This window comes from Callospermophilus lateralis, chromosome 19 (genome assembly GCF_048772815.1).
Source record: "Callospermophilus lateralis isolate mCalLat2 chromosome 19, mCalLat2.hap1, whole genome shotgun sequence".
Classification (NCBI taxonomy): domain Eukaryota; kingdom Metazoa; phylum Chordata; class Mammalia; order Rodentia; family Sciuridae; genus Callospermophilus; species Callospermophilus lateralis.
Genome location: NC_135323.1, coordinates 10569687 through 10594145, shown reverse-complemented (window position 1 = coordinate 10594145; position 24459 = coordinate 10569687). Strand labels below are relative to the sequence as shown.

Here is a 24459-nt window from a genome sequence, read left to right as displayed (position 1 = left end):
CAGTGAAGGCTCCTTCTTCTGGATCAGCTTCTGTAAAATCATGAGCCTTGAAGGTTCAGTTTACCCCTTTGTTGAGGTCTTCCTGGGCCACGGCAGCTTATCTGATAGTTATATCTGTTAGCAAATGGAGGTCCACTCACCCTCCAAGATTGTCCACTCTCCAGGAAATAATTCTACTATATGAGCCAGAGCACATGGGTCCTCTTCTACATATCAACACAACCCAATCCACCAGCTGAAAGATTGGGTAAGGAGGTGAAATCACATCAAAGGGGCATCTACAAGGTGCCTAGCACAGCTCCAAGTGCTTTCCACTCACTAACTCATTTAGTCTGACAATCCTGTGTTCCCCAGAGAAACAGAACCAATAGGATATAGATATAGATATGTAAGAAAGATTTTACTATGGAAGCTGGGAAATCCCACAATATGCTGTCTGCAAGCCAGAGAACCAGGAATGTCTGTGACATAGCTCAGTCCCAGGACAAAGATCTGAGAAACAGGGGAGCTAATAATGTAACTCTCATTTCAAGAATGAAGGCATGAGAAACTGGGGAGGCTGCAGGTGAAAGTCCCAAGGTCTGAAGATCAGAAATCTGAAGTTCTGATGTTGAAGGGCAGAAGAAGATCAGTGTCCTGGCTCTAGAAGTGAGAACAAACTCACCTTTCCTCTGCCTTTCTCTTGTATCTAGGCCTTTAACCAATTGAGGTGAAGGCCACTGATGCAAACTGCAGTCTTTTTAGAAACACCCTCACAGACATGCCCAGAAATAATGTGTTGCCAGCTGAGTAGTCTAGTCAAGTTGATACCTAAAATCAACCATCATGTATGGAAGGTATCATTTCCCCCATTTTACACATGAGGAAACCAAGGACCTACAAGGTGAGAGGACTTGCCTAAGGGCACACGGTGATGGAGAGGCAGAATTGGAATAAATCTGAGTCAGTCCAGCTCCAAACCTACGAACCTTGGCCTCAGTGACCAACAGGTTCTTCTCTACCAGGAAAGCGTAGAGTTTTATGAAACGGAATGCTCAAAAATCATCTCAAGTCAAAACTCCAGTTTGAGCTACTTGCTGTATGTTCTCCATAAGGTAGCTTTTGCTTCAGATTGTGCTTTAGATTCTCATCTAAAATAAGAATATGAATAGATAGTTGGGAAGATTAACTGAGTTAATATATGCAAAGTATACGCTCAGTAAATTACAGCTGTTAGGCACTCAGTAAATTATAGCTATTATGACCATGGGTGAGTTTCTGTGATATTTTACTTACTCCTTATCTTCCAATATAAACTCCAAATCATGTTGGAGGATGTGCTCAGATGTGGGGATAAAAGTAGTGTCTAGTGCACTGAAAATAAGGATAAATGAACCAAGTGACTCTAGCACTTCCTCCTAAATCATGGAAGGAAAAAACTTCTCCACGGTTCTCTCTTCCCAGTTTCCTGGGAGAGGGCTTTATAAAGAGCTCCCCTTATATAGGAAAACCCACCCAAATATTTTTAAAGACCTTACTCTGGAAGTCACTCCAAAGGAAAATGAAAGAAAGAAAGAAAGAAACCCTAAAATGAAAGTTCTTAAGAGAATTTTGGCAAGGTTGGGGAGGAATACCACAGTGACATCATGATTAGAGGGAAGGTTTGTATAGGAACAATCCTGCCACCACCCTCTGGCATTGGTACTCCAGATTCAGGTTTCTATCCTGACCTAAAGCCTGCCACATGTTCTTGTCAATGGCAGAATTTTTCTGTGGGACATATCTTCATAGGGAAGAAGTGAGCACAGGGATATTATGGTCTGACAAAAAAAACTGGGGTGATTGTCATCTGCAAACCCCTAAGGGTTCAAGGTATACTACATAGTATGTGATGTGGTGTAGTTTAAAGGTATAAGGTATTAGCACATCGTTTGATCCAAGAGAGATTTTATAAATGCCTCTAATGGGGTTTGCTTAATGCTCATTCATTCAATAAAAACATATTAAGCACTTAAGTGCTAGTTGCTGTGTTAGTGGCTACAAACGAGGCAATCAGAGTTCATGGTCTCATCACAATATACGACCTAGAGGGAGAGAGGTGGTAGTGAAATAATTGAACCAAAAGCTGTTGAAATACAATGTGATAAATAGGATGAAAAAAAAAAAAGAGTTAATGATCCCCCCATCAATGGCTGCCTGAAAGAGTAGGAAAGAACTCTGACTGAAATGAGTTCTGGAGGATGCATAGGAGCCAACGAAGCATGGGGGAGAGAGGACCGCATTCTAGTGACAAGAATGGCATGGATCAGCAAGAAATAATAAGCGTTGGTAGCAGACGCAGCCAGCTTCGGGTATGCAGGGTGGAGGTCCTGAAGGAGAAGCAGCACTGGGCTGGCAGCAGCAGCAGTTGAAGCAAGGGCAGGCTCCTGGCACCTGGCGCTCCAGGGAAGCAAGGGAGGAGCGGTGGTTAGTTCATCTGGCCAAGACTCCAGTGTGGTTTGGGGCATTTTTCCTAGAAGCTTAGCCTCAAGTTCTTTTCCTCCAGCCCTACCAATGATTCTGTGGGATGCCTGACATCCTCTAGTGCACTACCCTTTCTACTTAAAGCAGCTAGTATTTCTACCCAAGAACACTGACCTCTCATAAACCAAAGCCCATTAGAGCCCAGGATATTTGGGGGAAGCTTGCTAGAGACAGTAGTAAGAGAAACTTTATCTGCTTTAAGAGAGAGCCCCAGGCAGATGCGGTGGCACATGCCTGTATTCCCAGCTACTTGGAAGGCTGGGCTAGGAGGATGGCAAGTTTAAAACTAGCCAATGCAACTTAGTGAGACCATATCTCAATATAAATGTATTTTAAAAGGGCTGGAGATATAGCTAAGCGGTAGAGTGCACATGCAAGGTCCTGGTTCAGTCCCCATACTGCAAACTGGAGAGGGGGGGGGGGAGGGAGGGAGGGAGGGAGGGAGAGAGAGAGAGAGAGAGAGAGAGAGAGAGAGAAACACTGCAGGAAGCCAGCATACTCTCCTAATTTACACGGAACCTCAGTTGTTATCAGTGGCTTTATCCATGGGAGCTGGCCTTAAGACAGGCTTGCATGGTGGAGAACAGAGCAGAGAAGCTAAAAGATTCTGGGCCCTGGATGATATCACCATGTTGCTGGACTAGCTTCAGACCCACAAGGCCCTGGACATCCCCTTTCCTGAGCTAATGCATGTGGTTAAACCAACTCCACTTGGCTTCTCTGTTCCTTACAGCCCAAACATTCACACTGGGACAGGCAGGAAGGCAGCAATTATGGGGGATAAACATGCATCCTCCCTGCCACCTGGAGCCACCCCAATTCCTGTACAACCTCCTAAGGTAGCCCTCTCCCCATCAGTCCTACTCAGGTAAGCCCTGTCTGGTTCTAAGGACTCCATTTGAGAAAGCATCTCCTTCCTTGGTCTCTTGCATTCTCTAATTATCTCTTTGATGGGTATAAAGTGGTCTTTTACTTGCCCAGCTCACACATCTGGTAAGTGGCAGAGCGAAGGTCTGGACACCATCCAGATTCCAGGCTTTTAACCACCAAGTTTAATGCCATGTATCATCTAGCCTCATTAAGTTAAAAGAAAGAAAGAAAGAAAGAAAGAAAAACAAAAAAATAGGGTCCTGAGCCAAACAAACAAACAAAAAATCTGAAATCCCACTCCATATTTGCTATCTGGCCTTGAACACACCTTGTAAGTGTTGCTGTGAAATGAAGTTCATGATGCCAACTTTGTAGAGTCTGTTAGTCATTTGCATTGCTCACCAATGACTTCTGGCTCTCCACCTTCTGGTCACCTGCAGGATTGCACTTCCTTGTCACGTGACTAGTTCTGACCAAAGAGGGTGCATGGAAGGAGTTTGTGCCATTTCTGGGCGGAGCATTTAATGCTAGTGAGAGACGAGCCTGAGATCTGTCTCTCTGATAGGACAAACAATAATGCCCGTGATGGGGGTTTTCTCCATTGAGCAGAGCCTTCAACTAATCTATCATGGTCACATAATGTGAGCAAAACACAGACCTTTTTGGTTTTAAACCATTGAGATTTAGGGGTTAATGACTGTCATAGCATGCTGTAGCTTATCCTGACTGATTCAGCTGGTCTTCCATATCCAAAGGTTCAACCAGCTAAGGATCAAAAACTTCTTTAAAAAAAAAAAAACTGCATCAAGGGCTGGGGCTATAGCTCCGTGGCAGAGTGCTTGCCTAGCATGTGTGAGGCACTGGGTTTCATCCTTACACTGCATAAAAATAAACAAAATAAAGGCACGCTGTCCATCTACAACTACAAAAATAAAAATAAAAAGGTTTTTTTTTTTTTTTTTTTAAACTGCATTTATGGGATGAGGTGGTGGCTCAGTGGTGGAGCACTTGCCTAGCATATGTGAGGATTTGATCCTCAGCACCACATTAAAAAAAATAAAATAAAATAAAGCAAACAAAATAAGGGTGTTGTGTCCATCTATATCTAAAAATATTTTAAAAACTGCATGTATACTGAACATGTATAGACATTTCTTCTTGTCATTATTCCCTAAATAATATAGTATAATAACTATTTTCTTTTTCTTTTTGGTTGTCATGGACCTTTATTTTATTATTTATTTATATGAGGTGCTGAGAATCGAATCGAGTGCTTCACATATGCTAGGCAACCGCTCTACCACTGAGCCACAACCCCAATCCCCATAACAACTATTTTCATAGAATTTACATTGTACTATATTTATAAGTAATTTAGAGGGAGATTATTAAAAATATACCAAAAAAATATAGATTATACAAATATTATGCCACTTTGTATAAAGAGTTAAACATCCATGGATTTTGGAATCCAGGATAGATTCTGGAACCAGTCCCTCAAGGATACCAAGGGACAACTGTACATACAGTATGATTGTTTACTCATTGATTCAAACATTTTTCTGCCCAGCTGGACAAGAGCAAAAGCTCAAGCCACAGTCCTGAAGGTCCTAGTTTATTATATCTGGGAGGGGCAACAGATCTCTGCAGCTATCTGGTACTCCCAAGCGATTCTGATGCTCTAAGCAAGCCTGAGATTCCTGCATGGCTACATCTTGTGATGGTAGATTAAAATACGGTGTCTACCCTTGAGGGCTACCTAGACTGGGAGAACAAAACCAGAGCCAGAAAAATTTCACTACTAACAGGGTAAATGATCTGAAATATGCAAAAGTAAGTAAGAATATATAAGCACTTTATGAACGATGAAGCTTTACATGTAACAGAAAGTAGATATGCTTCTTGGCAAATCCATTCATCAACTCTGTGAGCCCCGACCAGGTACCCAAGCTGTCAGCTTAACATGTAGACTCTTATCTGTCACTATGCTTTCCAGTTATGAAAACCAAAGCTTAGCAAAGCTCTAAAGATGTGGCCCAGGGTCAAAATAGCTAGCACCTGGCTGAATTGGACTCCAGATCGAGGCTTTTATCTATCTAGAGCCCAAGGCCTTGGCTGGTTCACCAAAGGGCCCTGCTTCTTTTCCAGCTTTCTCTCTTGTCTCCCCCTTTACCTTGAACCCTATCTTCTGGCCGCATCAAACTGCCTGTCACTGCAGGCCCACACCATGCTACTTACTGCACACTGCAGTGCTTTGGCTCCTGCTCCCGTGTCTGTCTGGCGTGCCTTCCCGCCATCCTCACCACCTTGTTTCTGGACCCCAGCCAGGTCATTGAATACTTGGTTGGGTGGCCCCATCCCTGGTTCTATGACTGCCCCCCCCCCACAGCACATTCCTTTCCTGGCTGACTGAGTACCTCCATCATTAGATTGCAGCCATGTCCAGTTGGGTCTCAGTTTCCTTTCTCTGAATCATGTGACTAGCACTGGGGGACACTGTGCTAAAGCACCAGCCATGGCCCCATGAATACTTAACTCAGCTAAGTCAAATCCCTACAACCCACAAGACAGATCCTTCCAACAAGCCCACACAGTGAAATATTTATGAAAGGCCTTTGTTGTCTTGTAGTTTTGCGACCGCTGTACAATTCTCCACCTCTGTGAATCTCAGTTTCTCAGATGTAAAATGGACTAATGGGAGTACCTGCCTCACGGTTGTGAGAATTCATTAAGATGTAAACTTAAGTGCCTTGCCTGGTTCATAAGGGAGAAATGAACTAAAATCCCAACCACCTTGGTTGTTATGAGTATCTTCTTATTACAACACTGCTATTATCCCTACTCAGCATGCCCCCGTAGATGTCATCATTAATATTATCACTCACACATCCCACCAAGTCTAGGTGACTTTGCTAAACATTCCTTCCTAGATTGCATAGCATTCTCAGAATTCTCAAAATGAGTTCTTCACAGTCTTGTGATGGTTCGGTGTCCCAATCATGAATTATCACCCTGGTACCCCAGGAAGCTGCCCAGTGCATCCCCAGGAAGTCTGTGGCTGCCAGACAGTTCCATTTTCTTAGATTTCTGGATATGGCTAAGAAAACACAGGTTCTCCTTAGGCTCCCACTTTCACTGACATTCTCCCCACTACGGGTGTTTCCAATTCACTTATGGTCAGCCCCGGCCACTGTGGGGGTGGCCCCCACCTCTACCTATGGGAGGGTCAGGATGGCAGTTAAACAGGCCTGTGGGCTTCCGGAATCATTGACAACTCTAAAAGGAATGATACCGGCAACAAGCTTATTTTCTTTCTTACTAGAAGGAAATCAAAGAATGGGGATTTCAGTTGGGAATAATAATGCTCCACAGGCCCTCAGAGTGATCTAATCTTGCCCCCCTTCCCTCCTCATCCATATCTGGAGCACAGTAGGCAAAACTGGGGTTTGGGTGAGGCATTCCAGTTGAGGTTGCCTGTTGAACGAGTCGGGGCTGTTATAAAAGGACAGGAAAAACAGATCATTTCCCCACACCCTAAACGGCATCCGAACAGGCAACCTACGAGGGAAACCAAAGCTCAAGCCACAAAATAAAGAAAAATGTTAAGCTTGGCTTTTCTGATGGAAAAGATTCTGAAGACCCAAGCGTTGAGTGGTGTTTGCTGAGACCCCACACTGAGATGAACACTCAGGGGGGTCTGTGGAAAAGGAAACAGACCCCCCCCCTTTGTAGGAAGGAGAGAAGCAGCAGGTATGGTGGGATTGTTGGAATGAAAGGAGACCAGAAATCAATGAAGAGATAAAGAGGTGGCCCAAGAGGCCAGTGGCCTCCAGGGAGGCCAGTGGCCAAAGTGAGAGGTCCTCAGAGTGGGAATTTTCCCCAGGGGGATGGAATGAGAAATAACCGTTTTTTTTTTTTTTTTTTCTCCAGAACCATGTTGACACACAACTGCTTAAATAAATTTTCATTCCCATCTCATCTGATTCATTTGGCTGGAACAATAAGCTTACATTCCACAGCCTGGGCTGACCCTCCTGCACCCCACTGCCGATAAAGCATAAAGAGTGTGATTAGTACTTTTTGCATGAAGAGGGACCATGAAATCACTTGGCTTCTCTTTTGTGTAGCTTCTGACAGCAATGTCTAGCAACCTATGTTGTGTTCTCGGGTCAGCCATCTCTAGGGGAGGAAAAAAGTTGGGGAGGCACGATGGAGGAACATTTTTCACAATTTAGCAATATTTAAGCAACAGCCTTTCAATTAAAAAAAAAAAGAAGAAGAAGAAGAAAGAGAAGGAAGGATGAATTCCCCAGTTACAAGTAAGGAAAGAAGACATTAGTTGGGTGTGGTGGTGCCCGCCTGTGATTCCAACTACTCAGGAGGCTGAGGCAGCAGGATCGAAAGTTTGAGGCCAGTCTCAACAACTTGACCCTGTCCCAAAATAAGATAAAAAGGTCTGGGGATGTAGCTCAGTGGTAGAGCACCCCTGAGTTCAATCCCCAGTACCAAAAACAAAACAAAACAAAACAAAACAAAACAAAAAAGGTAAAGAAAAAAAGATGACGTTAGGCTGAACACGGTGGTGATGAATTGAAATCAGTAGTATCGTTATGAACTAAAGAGTCTGATGAAAGGAAAAAGGAAAATGAAGAAAAAGAGACGTATGTGTATGCATGCATTTATAGACATAACATAGTTCCAAATTCTGAACACTAAGAGGACTTAGAACTCCTGTTCCCAGCAATGAGCAGGACAGATCTCCACCCAGATCTGGTTTCCCAATACCATTCTCCAATAAAAGAGACCAGGTCTCTTAAAGAAATGGTTGCTTCCAGACCTGGAGCAGGGAAAATGTAAAATAATCCTAGAACACCTTGTGGTGTCAGAAAATAGGGAGCTGATTAATAAGGGATAGGGGCTTTAAATATTTTTTAATTGGTACATTATAATTACATATATCAGGAGGATTCATTGTGACATATTTGTAATGCATGTAGCTTAACTTGGTTGATTTGATAGGGGCTTATTGGAAGGATACAGGAATCAATCTGAAAGGGTTCCCAACAGCCAAATTTGGAACAGTTTGAGCAACTAAATAATGACAGTATTGGATTACAAGTCATAGAATTAAATAGATACCCATGAGCCCATATGAATAGAAAGAAAAAAAGAAAGGAAGGAAGGAAGGAATAGAGAGAGAGTTTGTTTCCTTAAAGAGAATTTAATTTATAAATGAAGAAAGGATGAGAGAAATAAAAACAAAAGCACCTTTAGAAGACCATAATAATAATTGTTATGGGTAAGATCTATGAATGGATGCCAAAATTTAAGTGAGAAAAAAAACAAAGTTGTTTTTTTTTTTTCCCCTCTAGTACTGGGAATTTAACCCAGGGCCTCCTCACCTATGCCAGGCCAGTGTTCTACCACTGAGCTACATCCCCTAAGTGAGTAAAAATTTGGGGAAAAATAAGATATTCTCAAGGTATCCCCCCCAAGATATTTATTAATCACAAAGGGGGAAATAGTAAGTTTAAAGTAAGAAATCCAAGAGGCATCACATTAATCAAATGATTGAAGTTAACATGGCTCCTAACCAGTCATGTCGATGTATCCCCCTCCCCGCCAAATAATCCCATAAGGACCTTTCATCTCTGTGGCCTCTCCCTACAAAACCCATAACCCAGCCCAGTCATAAGTAAACACCAAACCCAAGAGGAGAGAACTTGTGCAAAACATCTGACCAGCATCTTTCAAAAGGGTCATGTTCATAAAAGACTAGGAGAGACTGAGGCATTGCCACAGACTTGAGGAGACTAAGGAGTCATTATGACTAAATGCAACACGAGATCCCAGACAGAAACAGGACCTTAAAGGAAAATTGGTGAAATTCAAATAAAGTCTATAGGTTAGTTGATATTGTACCCTGGTTGATGTCTTTGTTTTGATCTTTATAATTATTTATTTATGTATTTGTATTGGGGATTGAAGCCAGGGGTGCTTGGCCACTGAGAGATATCCCAGCCCTTTTTATTATTTTTTTTTTCTTATTTTGAGACAGGGACTTGCTAAATTGCTTAGGGCCTCGCTTACTTGCTGAGGCTAGCCTTAAGCTTGCAATCCTCCTGCCTCAGCCTCATGAGTTGCTGGGATTACAGGCATGCACCATTGTGCCCCAGTCTATTTAATTTTTTTTGAGTCAATATTAGAGGAAACTGGGTGAAGGGACTATGGGAATATTCTATGGTTTTGTAGAGGGGAAGGAAACTTCCAACAGCGCCAAGTCAAAACCGTTGGTTAATAATGGTAGTAACCAAGTGGTGAGCTCCGTGCCAGTATTTTAGGTTAGGTCTGTGGGAGGGCGTGTGACATACTTCATCATCAGTGGGCAAATAAATCTCTCTGCTGCTCTTTTTCCCTTGCAAAACCTGGTGTGAGGGCAGGAGACCAAATCAGAGGGTGTTTCTCAGCAGAGCTAGGACATCAGAAGAGAGAGGTGCCAAGGGAAGTCCAGGGCAGACTTTGAAATTAGGGGGTTGTAAGAAATGAATTGTTCTGAGAAGAGAAAAAGTGGAGGAGAATATTGGGGAGGGGCAGGGAATATAAAAGGTGGCAAGGGACAGATGTTCAGGGACAGATGTTCAGGGACAGATGTTCAGGGAGATTCCTAACATTCATGTGTAAGTTGTTTGCATTGAAAACTCCTTCCAGATCCTCAGACCCTTGAAAAGTCTGTTTCACACACAGGCCTGGTGTGTGTGTCCATGGGTCACTGTGTGTCTATCAATTTCTATGTGTGTACATATGTCTGAGTATATGAGTGTCTATAAGTGTATATGTCTACATTTCTGTTTCTGTGTGTCTGTGAAGCAGTCCATGTCCGTGTGTGTGCATTTGTGTGTCTTCATTTCTATGTGTTTGGGTCCATCCATAAGAGTGCATCTGTGTGTGTATGTTGGTCTGAGCCTGTATGTCTTGTGTGTGTGTGTGTGTGTGTGTGTGTGTGTGTGTGTATGCGCGCATGCATGTGTTGGAAATCCCAGCAAAGGACTGATTTCTTGTGACAGTAAATTCACATAAAAAGCCACAGGACTCAGAGGACCAACAAGACGTTAGCCAAGACAGGAGGAAATTGAGCCCAAGGTGTCAGAAGAATGTAAGGTCCTAGGAATTCGATGACATCTTCGCACAGGCATTGGAATTTCCCCAGGCACTTGGAATGCTGGTGGGGGTGGAGTTTCAAGTCAGTAGTAGCTAAAGACTTCAAAGGGCAGGAAGACCCTCCCCCCAAGTCAGCTTATGCTGTGCTATCTCCATTTTGCAGCTGGGGAAACTGAGTCTCACAGCAGCACTTTGATGAGACTGAAGCGAAGCAGCCAGCTGCTGAGCCAGCAGAGGCCTCTGGGTGAACTGAACCCAGTGAACTGCAGTGAGGAAAACCAGCGCCCTAGCTGTTTGCTTTCAGTCTTTCTGATGAGAAAGTCTCTTGGGCATAGTCCACCTGCAACACCTCCCTCTCACTGCTAGTGTCTCTTTATTATCAGTCAACACCTGCTAGGAGCATCACAATCTCAGGATACAATTCTCCCATGAATGTGCAGAATGATGGCCCTGCAGATATTTGATGTCACAATCAAAGCACATCCTGCTTCCCTCCCCCAGGAAAAAAGAACAAGTCTGGTTGGATTCTTAGATAACTGTCTTATCTACATAAACCTAGTGACAGGGGAGATACTATTTTTTTTCCATTTAGGAGACATTTTAATTTTGTTAATAATTTTGGGAATAAAACATGAAGCATTCAATTCATTAGAAACCATTTAACATCTGAAGGTCTCCTGAGCTCCTAAAAAAACTTTTTTTAAAAAAACTTTTTTTTTTTTTAAGTTGGGATGGACACAATACCTTTTTTAAATTTAATTTTTTAATATATATATTTTTTTAGGTGTAGATGGACACAACACAATGCCTTTATTTTTATGTGGTGCTGAGGATTGAACCCAGTGCCTCACACGTGCTAGGCAAGTGCTCTACCATTGACTACAGTTCCCTAAAAAAACTTTTGAGATTCGTGCCATGAGAAGTGAATTCAAGAGAGTTTCTGTTTGCTTGTTTAATTTTTATTTTGGAAATATTCAAGGCTACGGAAGAGTTACAGCACAATAATCTTTTATACACTAGATTCGACGGCTTGTGTATTTCTGCCTGATTTACCTTGTAAGCTCTTGTGTGCGCATGCCTCTCTTTCTGTGTGTATAGGTATGTGTTTATGCACATGCATATAACACATACACTGTTTTTTTTTTTTCAAAAAAGCATTTGAATTTCCAATATTAGGATCTTTAGTTCTAAATATTTCATGTATTTCCAAAGACCAGGGACATTCCTTTGTATAACCACAAGACGGTCACCAACTTCAGGAAATGTAATATGAACACCATGTCATTATCCAATATACAATCTATATTCAAAGTCTGCTGGTTGTCCCAATGAAGTCATTTCAATAATTTTATTTCTTTTTTCTGATCCACAATCAACTAGGAATCAGACTACATGTATCTTTCATTTAACCTGGAATAGTTCCTCAGTCTTTCTTAATCCTTAGGACCTTGATCACAGTCTGTTTTTAACAAAGAGAAAGCAAGCTTCAGGTTTGGAGTCTTGAGCTGGTCACAAAATACAGCTAGAATGCCACAGGTTTTAGTGTTCTGAGTATTTACCTTCCAATTATCCTATATTTACACCAAGTGACATGCGTTTCTTATTTGGGGGAGTAATGTATGGTATCTTTTAAAATTTCATTTTAAAAGTAAATGAATTTAAAGGAAAATACTAGGGAAATAACAAAGCAGGCAGGTAAATCAACCACATTTTCCCAGCCTCAGCACTATTAGCATTTGAGGCCATAGAATTTTGTGTCAGGGGCGTCCTTTACATGGTAGGATATTCTGCAACGTCCTTGGCCACTACCTACTAGAGGCTAGCAGCACCTCCCACTCTCTCTCTAGTTATGACAGCCAAATATGCCTGTGATATTGCCAAACATCCCCCTGGAGGCAATCACCCAGCTGAGAGCCACTGATCTGGCCAAAAGCTGTGAGCGGAGGGTGAGTGGCAGCAGTTCACGGATCTTGGAGAAAAGTACTCACTTCTGTCCAGTTCAGTTCAAGCCATGTTGACCAAGCGCTGGCCACATGTCTGATCCTGGGAGAGGCCCTGGAGAGACAGATGGGCAGGGCACAGTCCAGTTCTTTAGGAGCTGCCCTGAAGTAAGCAGGAGGCAGGGAGTGTGTAAGAGGCAGAAAAAATAAATCCAGAAGAAGGAGTTGTGGAAAACTATACCATAACCTGGAATTGGGTCTCCTTATTAAGCCTCATATCTCTCAAAACAGCTCTTCTGGTCCAATAATTCTTTTTAAAACATGAATCAGATCATGCCGTTCCTCTGATGGAAAGCTCCTACCTTCCCACTACACTTAGAATCAAATAACTTTCAAACTCCTTGTGGGACCTGCACCGTCTAGCTCCTGTCTCCCTTTTGGCCTTAATTTTATTTGACCTCTTTTGGTCTTGGGCTGCAACTATCCTGGGCCTCTCTCTCTCCTGAGATCTCCCCATGATCATTTCCAAACAAGGGTCTTTGCATTGTGATGTTCTCTGTGTGGAAAACTGTCCCAAGTATTTGTAGGGCTAGCTCCCCGGTCACAGAAATTCAAATGTCACTTCTCCTGACCACCTTCTGTACTGGAGCCCTGAATCCCATTACTCCATGTAAATTTCTTCCATGGTACTTTCTGCAGCAGGTACTGTTGGTCAGTGGACCCAACCTCCACTGTCACTGCCCTTCTCCTTTGTGGCCAGCTGGGCAGAGGTGGCCGGCCGTCTGACCCAGATTTGGCCCATGAGAGATGCAGAAATCTGCTGGCCCTGCCTGATACAGACACTATCTCTGCCTCTTTACCTCCTGCTGAACTACATGAATGAGGACAGGAGGGGAGGTGTTTGGCCATTGCGTGACACCAGAGAGGATGCAAATGTCAGAGCCACATAGCCAGTACCAGCATCCTTCTATCTTCTGCTCCAGGGAGAAAATCAAAGGCCTGGGGTGTGAGCCATGGTAATCAGGTTATCTGGAACTTGCCTCCAAAAGCATGCCTAACTAAAATGCTATTTGAAATTACTGTGAATTTTGTTGCTTTCTTTAATATGTGTGTGTGTGCATTTAATAAATATGTGTATTTGAATTTTAACTGGCACATAATTGTCCATGTTTATGGGGTCTAGTGTGACATTTTGATACATGTATACAATGCGTGGTGATCAGGCCAGGGCAATTGGCATACTCATCACCTCAAACATTTATCATTTCTTTGTGTTGGGAGCATTACAAATCCTCTCTAGTGGCTATTTTGAAATATACAATTGAATGTGGTCAAGCATAGTTACTCCACCATGTTCTAGAACATTAGAAGTGACTGTTCCAATCCCCCTGCAAGCCTGTACCCATTAACCATCCTCTCTCCTTTCTTGCCCCCAGTTGTTTGACTTTTGCCCATATCCCGCCCCTAGGCAGGACGAGGGGCCTGTCTTACCTATTCAGCGCTGCGTCTTTGGCCCCTGGGCACAGAGCTAACTCAGGATAGAGTTCCACAGCTACTGACCTATCTGTTCTCTAATTCACCTCATGTATAAAATGAGAATCATCACAGCACCTTGAAATATTGTGAGGACTGAATGAGCTAATCTGCATATAGCACTTAGAACAGCACCTGGCACACAATCATTGCTCAAAGAATTGCGAGTATTTGTTGACTTAATGGACTAATTAACGTAGGGAAGAAAGGGTTCTTTCTCTGCCTGCTTTTGCAGTCATGTCCTTTGGCTCCCTCTTTCTCTTCAAATCAAAGCTGTGTTTACTTGGTGCTGACAAGTCAGGCTATTGATTAAGAAACATGACCGCACAGTGAGGAGAAATTCACACCGCTTACTGTGAGCTGCTGGATTAGCACCTGCTGGAGGTGGAGAAGGGACAGACATTGCACACAAAAGGACAGGGTGCATAAAGCCCAGGGCAGGAAGTGCTGGAAAGGAAATTCAATATGCGATTTTTGCTGTTGTACACCGTGGGAAGGGTAGAACCCAGCTCTGCCAATAAGTGCACAACAAAGGCCACTTGGAGGTCAAGTGAAGGTTACCGGGGACAGAGATTCAACATGTACTGGGGGAGGCTGAAACCCATTTGAACCCAAGAGGTATATGTATTCATTCACGCAACAGGATATTAAGCACCTACTGTGTGCTATGTAGACAGGGACACAGTAAGGGGATTCCCACGTGGATTCCCACGGACTCCACAGTCTTTCTTTCATAATAGCCTTGCCACCAAGTAGACACTCATCCAAAATTTCAGATCCCAGGTGACTTAGCTCATGATCGGTATTATGCCACTGACTCATAGTTCCAGTACTTACTCTGTACTAGGCACTCTGCTGAGACCACTTTACCAACTGTGGTCGGGGCCACTTGCTAGGAACCTAACCTGCGTCTATTTCCTTCTTCCTTTACTAGAAGAAACACTCACTTTTATTCAGGGGGGCACCAAAGAACACATCCCTCCAAACTGGCACTCAAACTTTGTCACTAGCATCCAAACACATGTGTGAGTGGGACTCAGAGGCGTTATTTCACCTCAGGCGTCAGTGAGGTGGGGGTTAATGGTATCCTCATTTTACAGCAGAGCACACTGAGGTTTAGAGAGTTTAAATGAAATGTCAAAGGTCATACAGCTTCCCGCTGGTGGAGGTTGAAGGTGAATCCAAGCAATCTGTTCTTTGGGTCTATTCTTATTTGCACAGATAGCACATATATGCACAATGCCATTTAGTCCTCTCAGGAACCTCGATGGGCAGGGTAACAGGTTAAAATTTTCTGATGCCTGCCACCATATGTCCTCTGATCATCTGGCTTCTTCCCTTGGGTCACCTCTCTGCAGCTTCTAAGGCTAGTTCCTTTCCAGCCCAGGGGAGCCCAGAGTGTGGATGAAGAAAGAGAAACAGGTGGGGGAAGTGGTCAGTTTTTAGATGTCCATCTAGGCAGAACTCCTAGCAGAAGATTGCAGATAGAGGGCATGGAAAAGTCAGAAACAGAGAAGAGTTGGCAGCATTTCCTATGTGAAATTCTGAATGGGGACAATGTCAAAATAAAACCAGCATACAATATGGTTAGGGAGAAGGAGGGTTTGGAGTTTGCATCCAGAAGCTTCTAGAAAGTTCCATGTGTCCTGAAGAGGGATACTTAGTTGACTGAGAGATTGAATGAATGATTAAGTCAGGGACTATGGGAGTCATGGACATCAATGATGTCAAGCGAGGCTCTGACGTGCTTTTGGTGGTATTGCAGTCATTTTTCAGTCTCAGTTTGAAGGCCACCTTCTACAGGAGAACTTCCCTGACACCCTCATCAGGTTTAAATGCCCACTCTGTGCTCTTCTCTACCCACCCCCCATATACTAGATGGTTCATTGTGAGTTTTCACTTAACCTTGATCTTAGAGACAAGGTTACATCTCATTTAATCTTCCTGCATCCCTAGCACAGGATCTGGACCAAGAAAACAACAAGAACCATTTATTGAGTGTTTTCCAGGTACCAGGCACTGTGCTAAGTGCTTTAGCTACCAATATGCCAGGGTGGCATTATCCTGCCATTGTGCAGGTAAGAACACTGAGGCTCAGAGGAGGTAAGAAGCCTGATGTTTCTTCCTGCTTTATGCATCCTTCTCTACCAGACAGCCTGACCTAATTCTTGAGGTTTTGGGAACAGTATGAAACTCCCTGTGATGAGGCAGTCTGTCTGTCTGGCTGGGTGGGTGGATAGGAAGAGAGAACAATGAAGAGACAGCACATGTTAGCAGCTGGCACCCATGCTGCATGCCAGACACAATGCATTCTCCGTCACAGAACCACAGCACCGAGACCACCGGAGGAGCCGTGCCTCACGGATGGCCTCTGAATGGGGAGTGTTCACCTTGGGCAGTACAGGAACCATCTGCTAGTTGATTCAGAACAAATGGGTACATGGATGCGCTGTTAAGTGCATGACATTTCTGGCAGAGAGAAAAGGGAAAACAAAACCAAGAAAACGTCTCTAAATCCCAGCAACACACATGGAAATGTGCAGAGGTGAGCTGACGTGGAATAGAGGCGGTCACACAAGAATATCGACACCCACAACCAAGAGGGAAGAGAAGTTCACCACCCGGTGCGGCACATCCAGTTTCAAAAATAAAATAAAATAGGGCCACAATCTTGCTTTTCCAGGGAACGCCAGAAGTCTCCCAGGGGATCTGTTCTTTTGTAGACCTTTCCTGCCCACACTCCCTGCTACCCGTAAATCTGACCCTCTCCACGGCAAGGGGGCCTCAAGAGCTTGGAGATTTACCGGAGCAAATTACTTTGCAAAAACAATCTGTCCCATAAACAAAGCTGGTGGAAAGCATCCAGCCCCACACAATGGAGCTAATCTTCTGGGCACACATTTCCCGTCCGGGGTATTAGCTTGGACGCTGCTTCCTTCTAGGTGGAAGCAAAGGCCACTTAGCCTGCGTGTCCAAGAACAACAATGCTCGGCAGATTCTCTACTCGTCTGCAGTGCAAAAGGCAGGAATTCAGAAGCTTGGAGTAGCTCTTTCCTCCCTCCTTTCTTTTCTTAAAGAATCACTGTGAATTTGAGGGCAGGGTGACATACTGATGCATGGAGCTTTGTGGGTCACCATCCTGACTTCTACCTTAGCTCTTTCACTGATGAACCCTGTATTCTGGGACAAATGATTTAACTTTGGAGAAGTATAATTTCCCATTGTTCAAGAGGGAGTTTGTGTATAGATGTGTATAGATGCCCAACCCCACTGGTGCTTGGTAAGGGATAAAATCAAAATGTTGAGTGGTACTGTCAGCACAACAATGACAAGTGTTGATGGGGATGTGGAGACATTGGAACCTTTGTCCCCTGTCAGTGGTAATGTAGAAGGTAAGTGCACATAGAGGTTCATCCAAGAATTAATAACAGAACTGCCACGTTATCTAGCAATCCCTTCTCTGTATATACGTTTGGAAGAACTGAAAGAGAATTGCACACCTGTGTTTACAGCATCATTTTCCACAATGGCCGAGGAATGGAAAGAACCCGAATTTCCACCTATAGACAAATAAGGAAAGAAAATGTGGTATATACATACAATGAAACATTATGCAACCTCAGAAAGGAGGAAATCCTGTCACATACCACAATTTAGATGTACCCAGAGGTCACTATGCTGAGAGAAAAAAGCCAGATGCAAAATACCAATATGTACTATATAGACATCTTTATGTATCTTAAGTAGTCAAATTTCTACAACAGAAAGGATTGTAGCAGCCAGGGGCTGGAGGAGAAGGCAAATGGAGAGCTGTTGAATGAATGTGGGTTTCAGTTTTGCAAGAGGAAGAAGTTCTTAGAGATCTGTTCCACAACAATGTGAACATGTTAACGCTACAGAACTGGTCACTTTAAAGATGGCTACACTGGGAATTTTTATGCTGTTTTTAACCACAATTAAAAATAATGAAAACATTTCTTTATCTTTCAGATTGACAAAAATTAAAATGCCTGGCAACAGGGAGAGTTGGTTATATTGAAGAGAAATGAGAACATTCCTACTCTGTAGATGGCAGTGAAATCAATGTGACTATTCTAAGGGGCAACTGGCAATTAGATACACAGATTCTACAACTCAGCAATTTATCTTCTCATTATTTATCCTAGGGCAGGTACAAAGATTTTCACTGTTATAAGAGCAAAAGCTGGAAACAATCTAAATGACCATTGATAGGGGAAAGAATAAAGAAAAATGGCATATACTTACAATTAATGAAGGAATCAGATCTATACCAACGTAGATCTCAAAAACATACTATTGAGTGAAGAAAAAGTAGGTTATACAATAACACAGACAGCATTCCACTCAAAAGAGTACAAAATGCTAATAAGCATTTCCTATGTATAAAATATAAATGAGGCAACAGACAAAATAGTTAATCAGAAGGTAAAACTTGTGAATTTCTAGTGTACCCGTCTTGAGATGCTCCCAGTGATCCCTGATACTCATGCCTTTGTGGAGATCCTTCTACGATGAATAGGGCTCAGCTGTATCCTATTCATTCCACGGTGTCCTGATAGGGTTCTATGACAGTGGCTTCCAAGGCTAAATATGAGAGATGCTACTTCCTCCTTGCTCTCTGGTTTTCCCCATTGCTCATTCTGAAGGAAGTCAGCCACCATGCTGTGAAGATACTCAGGCAGGCTGTGCAGAGGCCTGGAAGATAAGGAACTGAGGGCTCCTGCCAGCTGCCAGCACCACCTTGAGCCACCTTAGAGGTGGATGCACAAGCACCAGTCAAGCCTTCAGATGACTGCAACCTCATGAGAGAGCATGAATCAGAAACACCCACCTAAGTCGCTCTCGAGTTCCTGACCCTAGAAACTGTGGTATAATAAAGGTGCACTTTTTAGGACTTAGAGTTTGAGGGTGATTTGTGACACAGCAATAGGTAACCAATATGTATATATGGTTGGTCTCTAAGGCTCTGTGCCTGCTGGGTGCCTGCTGGGTGCCTGCTGGGGTTATGGCTCAGGGGTAGAGCACTTGCCTCGCATGTGCAAGGCCCTGGGTCGATCCTCAGCACCACATAAAAATAAATAAATAAATAAACAAACAAACAAATAAATAAAAGTTAAAAAGAAAGAAAGAAAATGAAAGATCAGTACATAGGTACACTGCAAGGGAAAACCATGTGAAGACAGGGGCGATGCTTACAGCACCTGTAAGCCAAGGTGAGAGGCCTTGGGGGAAACCAACGCTGCTGACTCTTTGGTTTTAGACTTCTGGCTTCCAGAACAGTGAGAAAATAAATTTTCCTTGTGTAGGTCACCCGGTCTGCAGTCCTTTATATGACAGCCCAGATAATGAATGCACAATCGAACATCCTTGCTTTACACATGATGACCTTAGGTCCAGAGGTGGAAGTGACTTAGCTAAAGACACAGAGAAAACAGAAAGCAGAAGCACAGAGACCCCATATTTCCTAGCTCCAGGGTGGTTCCTCCACTAGGTGAGCCCAAGGCCCCAAAGGTGGAGAAGATATCTCAGGAAACAGTGAAAGCACCAGATGAGCTCCTGGTTCCATTGCCTGCAGCCTCTACTGTCTCTTCTGTCTCACATGCTAGTTTCTCGAGAACCAGCCTTTATTGGACTTTTTCTTTCTGGATGATCTCCCAGCAGAACAGCAACCAGTTCGTGGAATTGTACTACTTCTCAGGAAGCAATGGCAAGCATGCACCATGGAAGGTGGTGGCCAGAAGCCCATGAACTTTCAGAACTTGCAAAGGAATATAAAAAGTGGAAGAAAAAAAAAAAAGTGTCACTTCTGTGTAAAAAGACTCTCTTCATGGAAGACATCCCTCCCCCATATGAAAATCTCCAGTCCCCACCCACATGTCCAACTGCCTCTGGACATCTCCATCTGCGTGTCTTCTCAACACTTAAAACTTAACAAGCTCAAAATACGCAGTTTCCCTCAAACATCTCTGCCTACCAGAGTCCTGATGTCTTTGAATGTCATTGCCATAATAGTAACAATCACACTTAACCACCTATGGAGTGCCAGCAATATGCCAGGTGCTCTACATGAATCACCAATCAATCAAATTCAACCACACAAAGTGGGAATTATTATTGTGCCTCTGTACATGAGGACACTCAGGTTCCCAACCATGTCACGGTCACAGATCTTGTAAGGGGCAGGGCTGGGACACAAACCCAAGTATGCCTGACTCCAAGGCAAACTGGTAATCCACTGACTACATCTGAACTGCAGATGGGTTTTGTTTGGTCTCAATAGTGAGATTTTTTTTTCTGTTGCTTTTAAAAACTTCTAATTATTTGCTAACATTAAAAAGTAAGAATACTTCCCATAAAGAGCCAGGTTTTTGGAGTCTCCTGGAAAAAGAGAGAGAGAGAGAGAGAGAGAGAGAGAGAGAGAGAGAGAGAGAGAGAGAGATATGACCTAGCAGTGTAACCTTACAAGACAATAAAAAGGGGGCAGCTGATATTAAATTCTAGGTAGTGTTTTGGGATGTGGCAGGGGCTGAGCCAGAGTATCAGATGATGGTAATCGTCCTAGTCTGTTTTATGCTGCTATAACAGAATACTTGAGACTGGGTAACTTATAAAGAACAGAAATTTATTTGACTTACAGTTCTGGAGGCTAGGATGTCCAAGATTGAGGGGACACTTCTTGCAAGGGCCTTCTTGCTGCCTCATCTCATGGCAGAAGGGTAGAAGGGCAAAAGAGCACGTGTGGCAGAGAGAGAGAAGGGACCAAACTCGTCCTTTCATTAGGATCCCACTCCCTTGATCACTAACCCACTCCCTTATAATGGTACTAATCCATCCATGAGGGCAAAGCCCTCAGAACCTAATCCCCTCCCACAGGTCCTTCGTCTCAACGCTGTTGTGTTGGGGATTAAATTTCCAACGCATGAATTTTGGGAACATATTCAAACAGCAATGGCTAACATTTACTGTACGATCATCACGGGTCAAAAGAGTGTGTGGTAGAACCAGGAGGCTTCCCCAGGTCAGTGCCAACACTAAAGTCCTATGAACCTTGGGTGCTTGCAGGCTTAGGTGGCCCAGGTACCAGCTTCCTGGTGCCTAGATAGTTCCTTAGGGAACAGATTGTGAGGATAGAATTCAAGGCTCACTCATTCCTTTGGCTTCCCAGGAGCCATTTGTTAAGACACATTGAATAGGAATTGGCCGGGCAAGTCTAGTTTATGGCTTGGTTTCTTTTCCACTCACTAATAAGAGAAGCAAAAAATCATGGTTAAAAATAAAATCATAACACATCTTCCTGCTGTGAGAACAGAATACCATGAAATGAGTAATTTATAAATGGAAATGTATTGGCTCAGAGCTCTAGAGGCTGGAAAGTCCAATACCAAGACACGGGTAGCTCTGGTGATTCTGATTCTAAGGTGCCTTGAAAATTATTTCCACGAGAGGGGCCAAAGTCACCCTTTTATAATGGCATTAAGCTGTCATGGCCCAGTCACCTCTTAAAGATCCTACCCCTTAATACTGTTATCATGACAATTAAATTGCATTGTGAGTTTTGGAGGGGAAACATGTTCAAATCATAGCACACACATTTGCCCTTTGACCCAGCAATTCCACTCTGAGATAAATAGGCATGTATGCAGGACTCACACACAGACAAGGAAATTCACTGTGGCATAGTAAGAACGGAAGATTGGATGATGGTCAAACACATTTAGGCCTTTCTGCCGAGCAGACACTCTTACACGGGAGACAGAGTAGCATGGTTGTAGAGAGAGCTCAGACTCTGAGGCCTGTCCCAGCTCTGCCTCTTATTCATTGTATGGCTTTGAGCAAGTCACCATGGAGCCTCAGCTTTCTCATCAGGAAAGCAGGGAAGTGACATTACCTACTCATTTGGAAAGTATTTGGCACACATTTTAGTGAGCAGGATTTATTATCAGTCGTGGTAATATTACTACTACTCTTTATACAAAGGCAAGATACAGCTCTCCATTTTGCACTAAGGTCTTACAAATTGCCTGTTCACTAATTTCCAAGAGAAAGAGCACAAGGGGAGCTGGGAGCAGACCAGTTGTGATAAAAGTTGATTTGGGGTCAGAGGATTCCTTCCTGGCTAATCTGCCGCCTGCCGGGTTTTGTCCTCCAGTAGTCTCACAACTCCTTTTGCACTTGTGTGCCTGGTTGATGGGAAGGGGATTATCACAAGGGCTTGGAGGAGATGACACTCTGTGGGATGGGTCAGTGCAAGGGCTGCTGTTGTCAGGATAAGGGAGCAACTTGGAGGACTTCAGTTACTCCAGGGATTGGAGAATATCTTGGAGTTAAGCCACCCCAGAAGCGAAATCACCAAATGCCAGGTACTTCAGGACTGTATTTCTGTCTTAGCTTAGAGGAAGACACACTCTCTCTGGAACCAAAGGCGGGGTTGACCCAACAGAAAAACTGCGACAGAAGATTGGTGGTGACGTAGGGCACCAAGGCTGAGTCAGGTTTGCAGGCCTGTGACCGTGAAGCCCTCTTCCTGCTTGCAGGATTGGGTCTGCTAGAGGTTGGACTGCATCCCCCCAAAGATGTTGACGTCCCAACTCCTAGTACCTGTGAATGTGAAATAGGGACTTTGCAGATGATCAAGTTAAGATGGAGTGAGTTTTGATTTGAGTGAGTCCTAATCCAGTGGGACTGGTGTCCTTAGAACAAGAGGAAGTGTACCCCCAGAGTCAGACATACACAAAGGAAGACCCTGTGAAGACCCAGGGAGAAGCCAAGAGACATTGGAGGCTACCAGAAGCCTGGAGAGAGGTATAGAACATGCTCCCTCACAGACCTCTGAACGCACCAACCCTGCCAACTTATTGATTTTCAGGTTCTGGCTTCCCAGATGGCGAGACAATAAATTTCTGTTATTTAAGTCACCCAGTTGGTGGTACTTTGTTATAGCAGCAGTGTATTTGCAAAATAGCTCAGGCCCAAGTGCCAAAAACCAGCAGTAAGGCACTGGCCTGGGCTCTCTCTGTCTACCCCAGGCCCAGGTGGGTCAAGGCTAAGAGGGGTGAGAGGACCACCCGTTCTGAGCCACACAACAGGGAGGAGGAAAATAGGGCGCCTTCTTCTTTGCGCCCCATTGTTGATCCCTCTCAGGTGGCGATTTTCTCTTTTTTAAACCACTCTCATCCCAAACATGTTTTTTTTGAGGTCTATTTTAGGAATGCAAGGCCTATATGAGAACGTCCCAGCTATCTGTCATTTTCCAATAACCTTCCTGAGTTTTGCTCACCAATGGAAAGGAAAACCACAGAGGGAATTGAAATGTCTTCCGTTCCCTTCTCACAACACTTCCGACACCAAATATGTGGATTTTCCACACAAAGCCATCCTCTAAATCTCTGTAGATGACAACAGAGTATCCTATCATTTAATCCAATCCAGGCACTCACTGTCTCCCAGGTTGAGGGCTGTCCCACAAGTCAGTCCAACTTCAGGTCCAGTCATAAGCATTGGGTGCCCCGAATAACCACAACTTCTATCTGGGAAAATGGGGTTCCCGTGATACCCCCAGGTTTGATCATTTGCTAGGACAGTGTTCAAAACTCAGGGAAACATTTAACTAAAAGAACTGGTTTATTATAAAGGTTACAACTTAGAGGCAGCTCCATGGCAGAGATGCAGAGGAGTATGGAGGGAGCTCCCCTGCCCTCTCAGGGTGCCCACCTGCTCTGCACCTGGATCTCTTCAGAAGCTTTCTGAATTCCCGTCCTTTGGGGGGTTTATGTTGGCCTCATTACATAGCTATGATTGATTACATCATTGGTCCTTACTGAGTAATTCAACCTCCAGGCCCTGTCCCCTCTCCAGAGTTGAGGGGTGATGCTGATAATTCCAATTCTCTAACCACAGGGTGGGTTTCCCTGCAGCTATCCAGGGGCTCTTCACGAGTCACCTCATTTACACAGTGGTTGAAAGGGGCTTGCTGTGAATAACACCTCCATTGCTCTGTCTGGAGCTCTTTGAGGAACTGGGAACAAAAATCCAACTTTTATAAGAAAAGATTCCCCTTTCCCTCTTATTACTTGGGGAAGTACAGGGGTTTTAGGAGCCAGGATAAAGACCATCATATGTGTTACGTATATCATAACATCACACCCAGACCCCTGGCCCTGTGAGTTAACGTTTTCTACTTACTGAAAAAGCAAATATAGTCAGCGCTTCATACACTTTGGTTCTGCATCCAGAATTCAATCATGGGGGAGAAATGCATTGACATGGAACAGGTAAACTTTTATTTTATTTTATTTTGCTTGTCACTATTCCCTAAACAATACAGTCTAACAACTATTTATATACTATTTACATTGTATTCAGGTTTAAAAAAAACATTTATTTTTTAGTTGTAGGTGGACACAATACCTTTATTTTTATGGGGTGCTGAGGATCG

At 43.7% G+C, this 24459-nt stretch overlaps 1 protein-coding gene across 6 annotated transcripts in view; it reads right to left on the bottom strand.

Annotated features, from left to right (window-relative positions):
- Positions 1-24459, bottom strand: part of Mrtfb (myocardin related transcription factor B) — a 236746-nt gene that overhangs the window by 164622 nt on the left and 47665 nt on the right. The window lies entirely within an intron of this gene.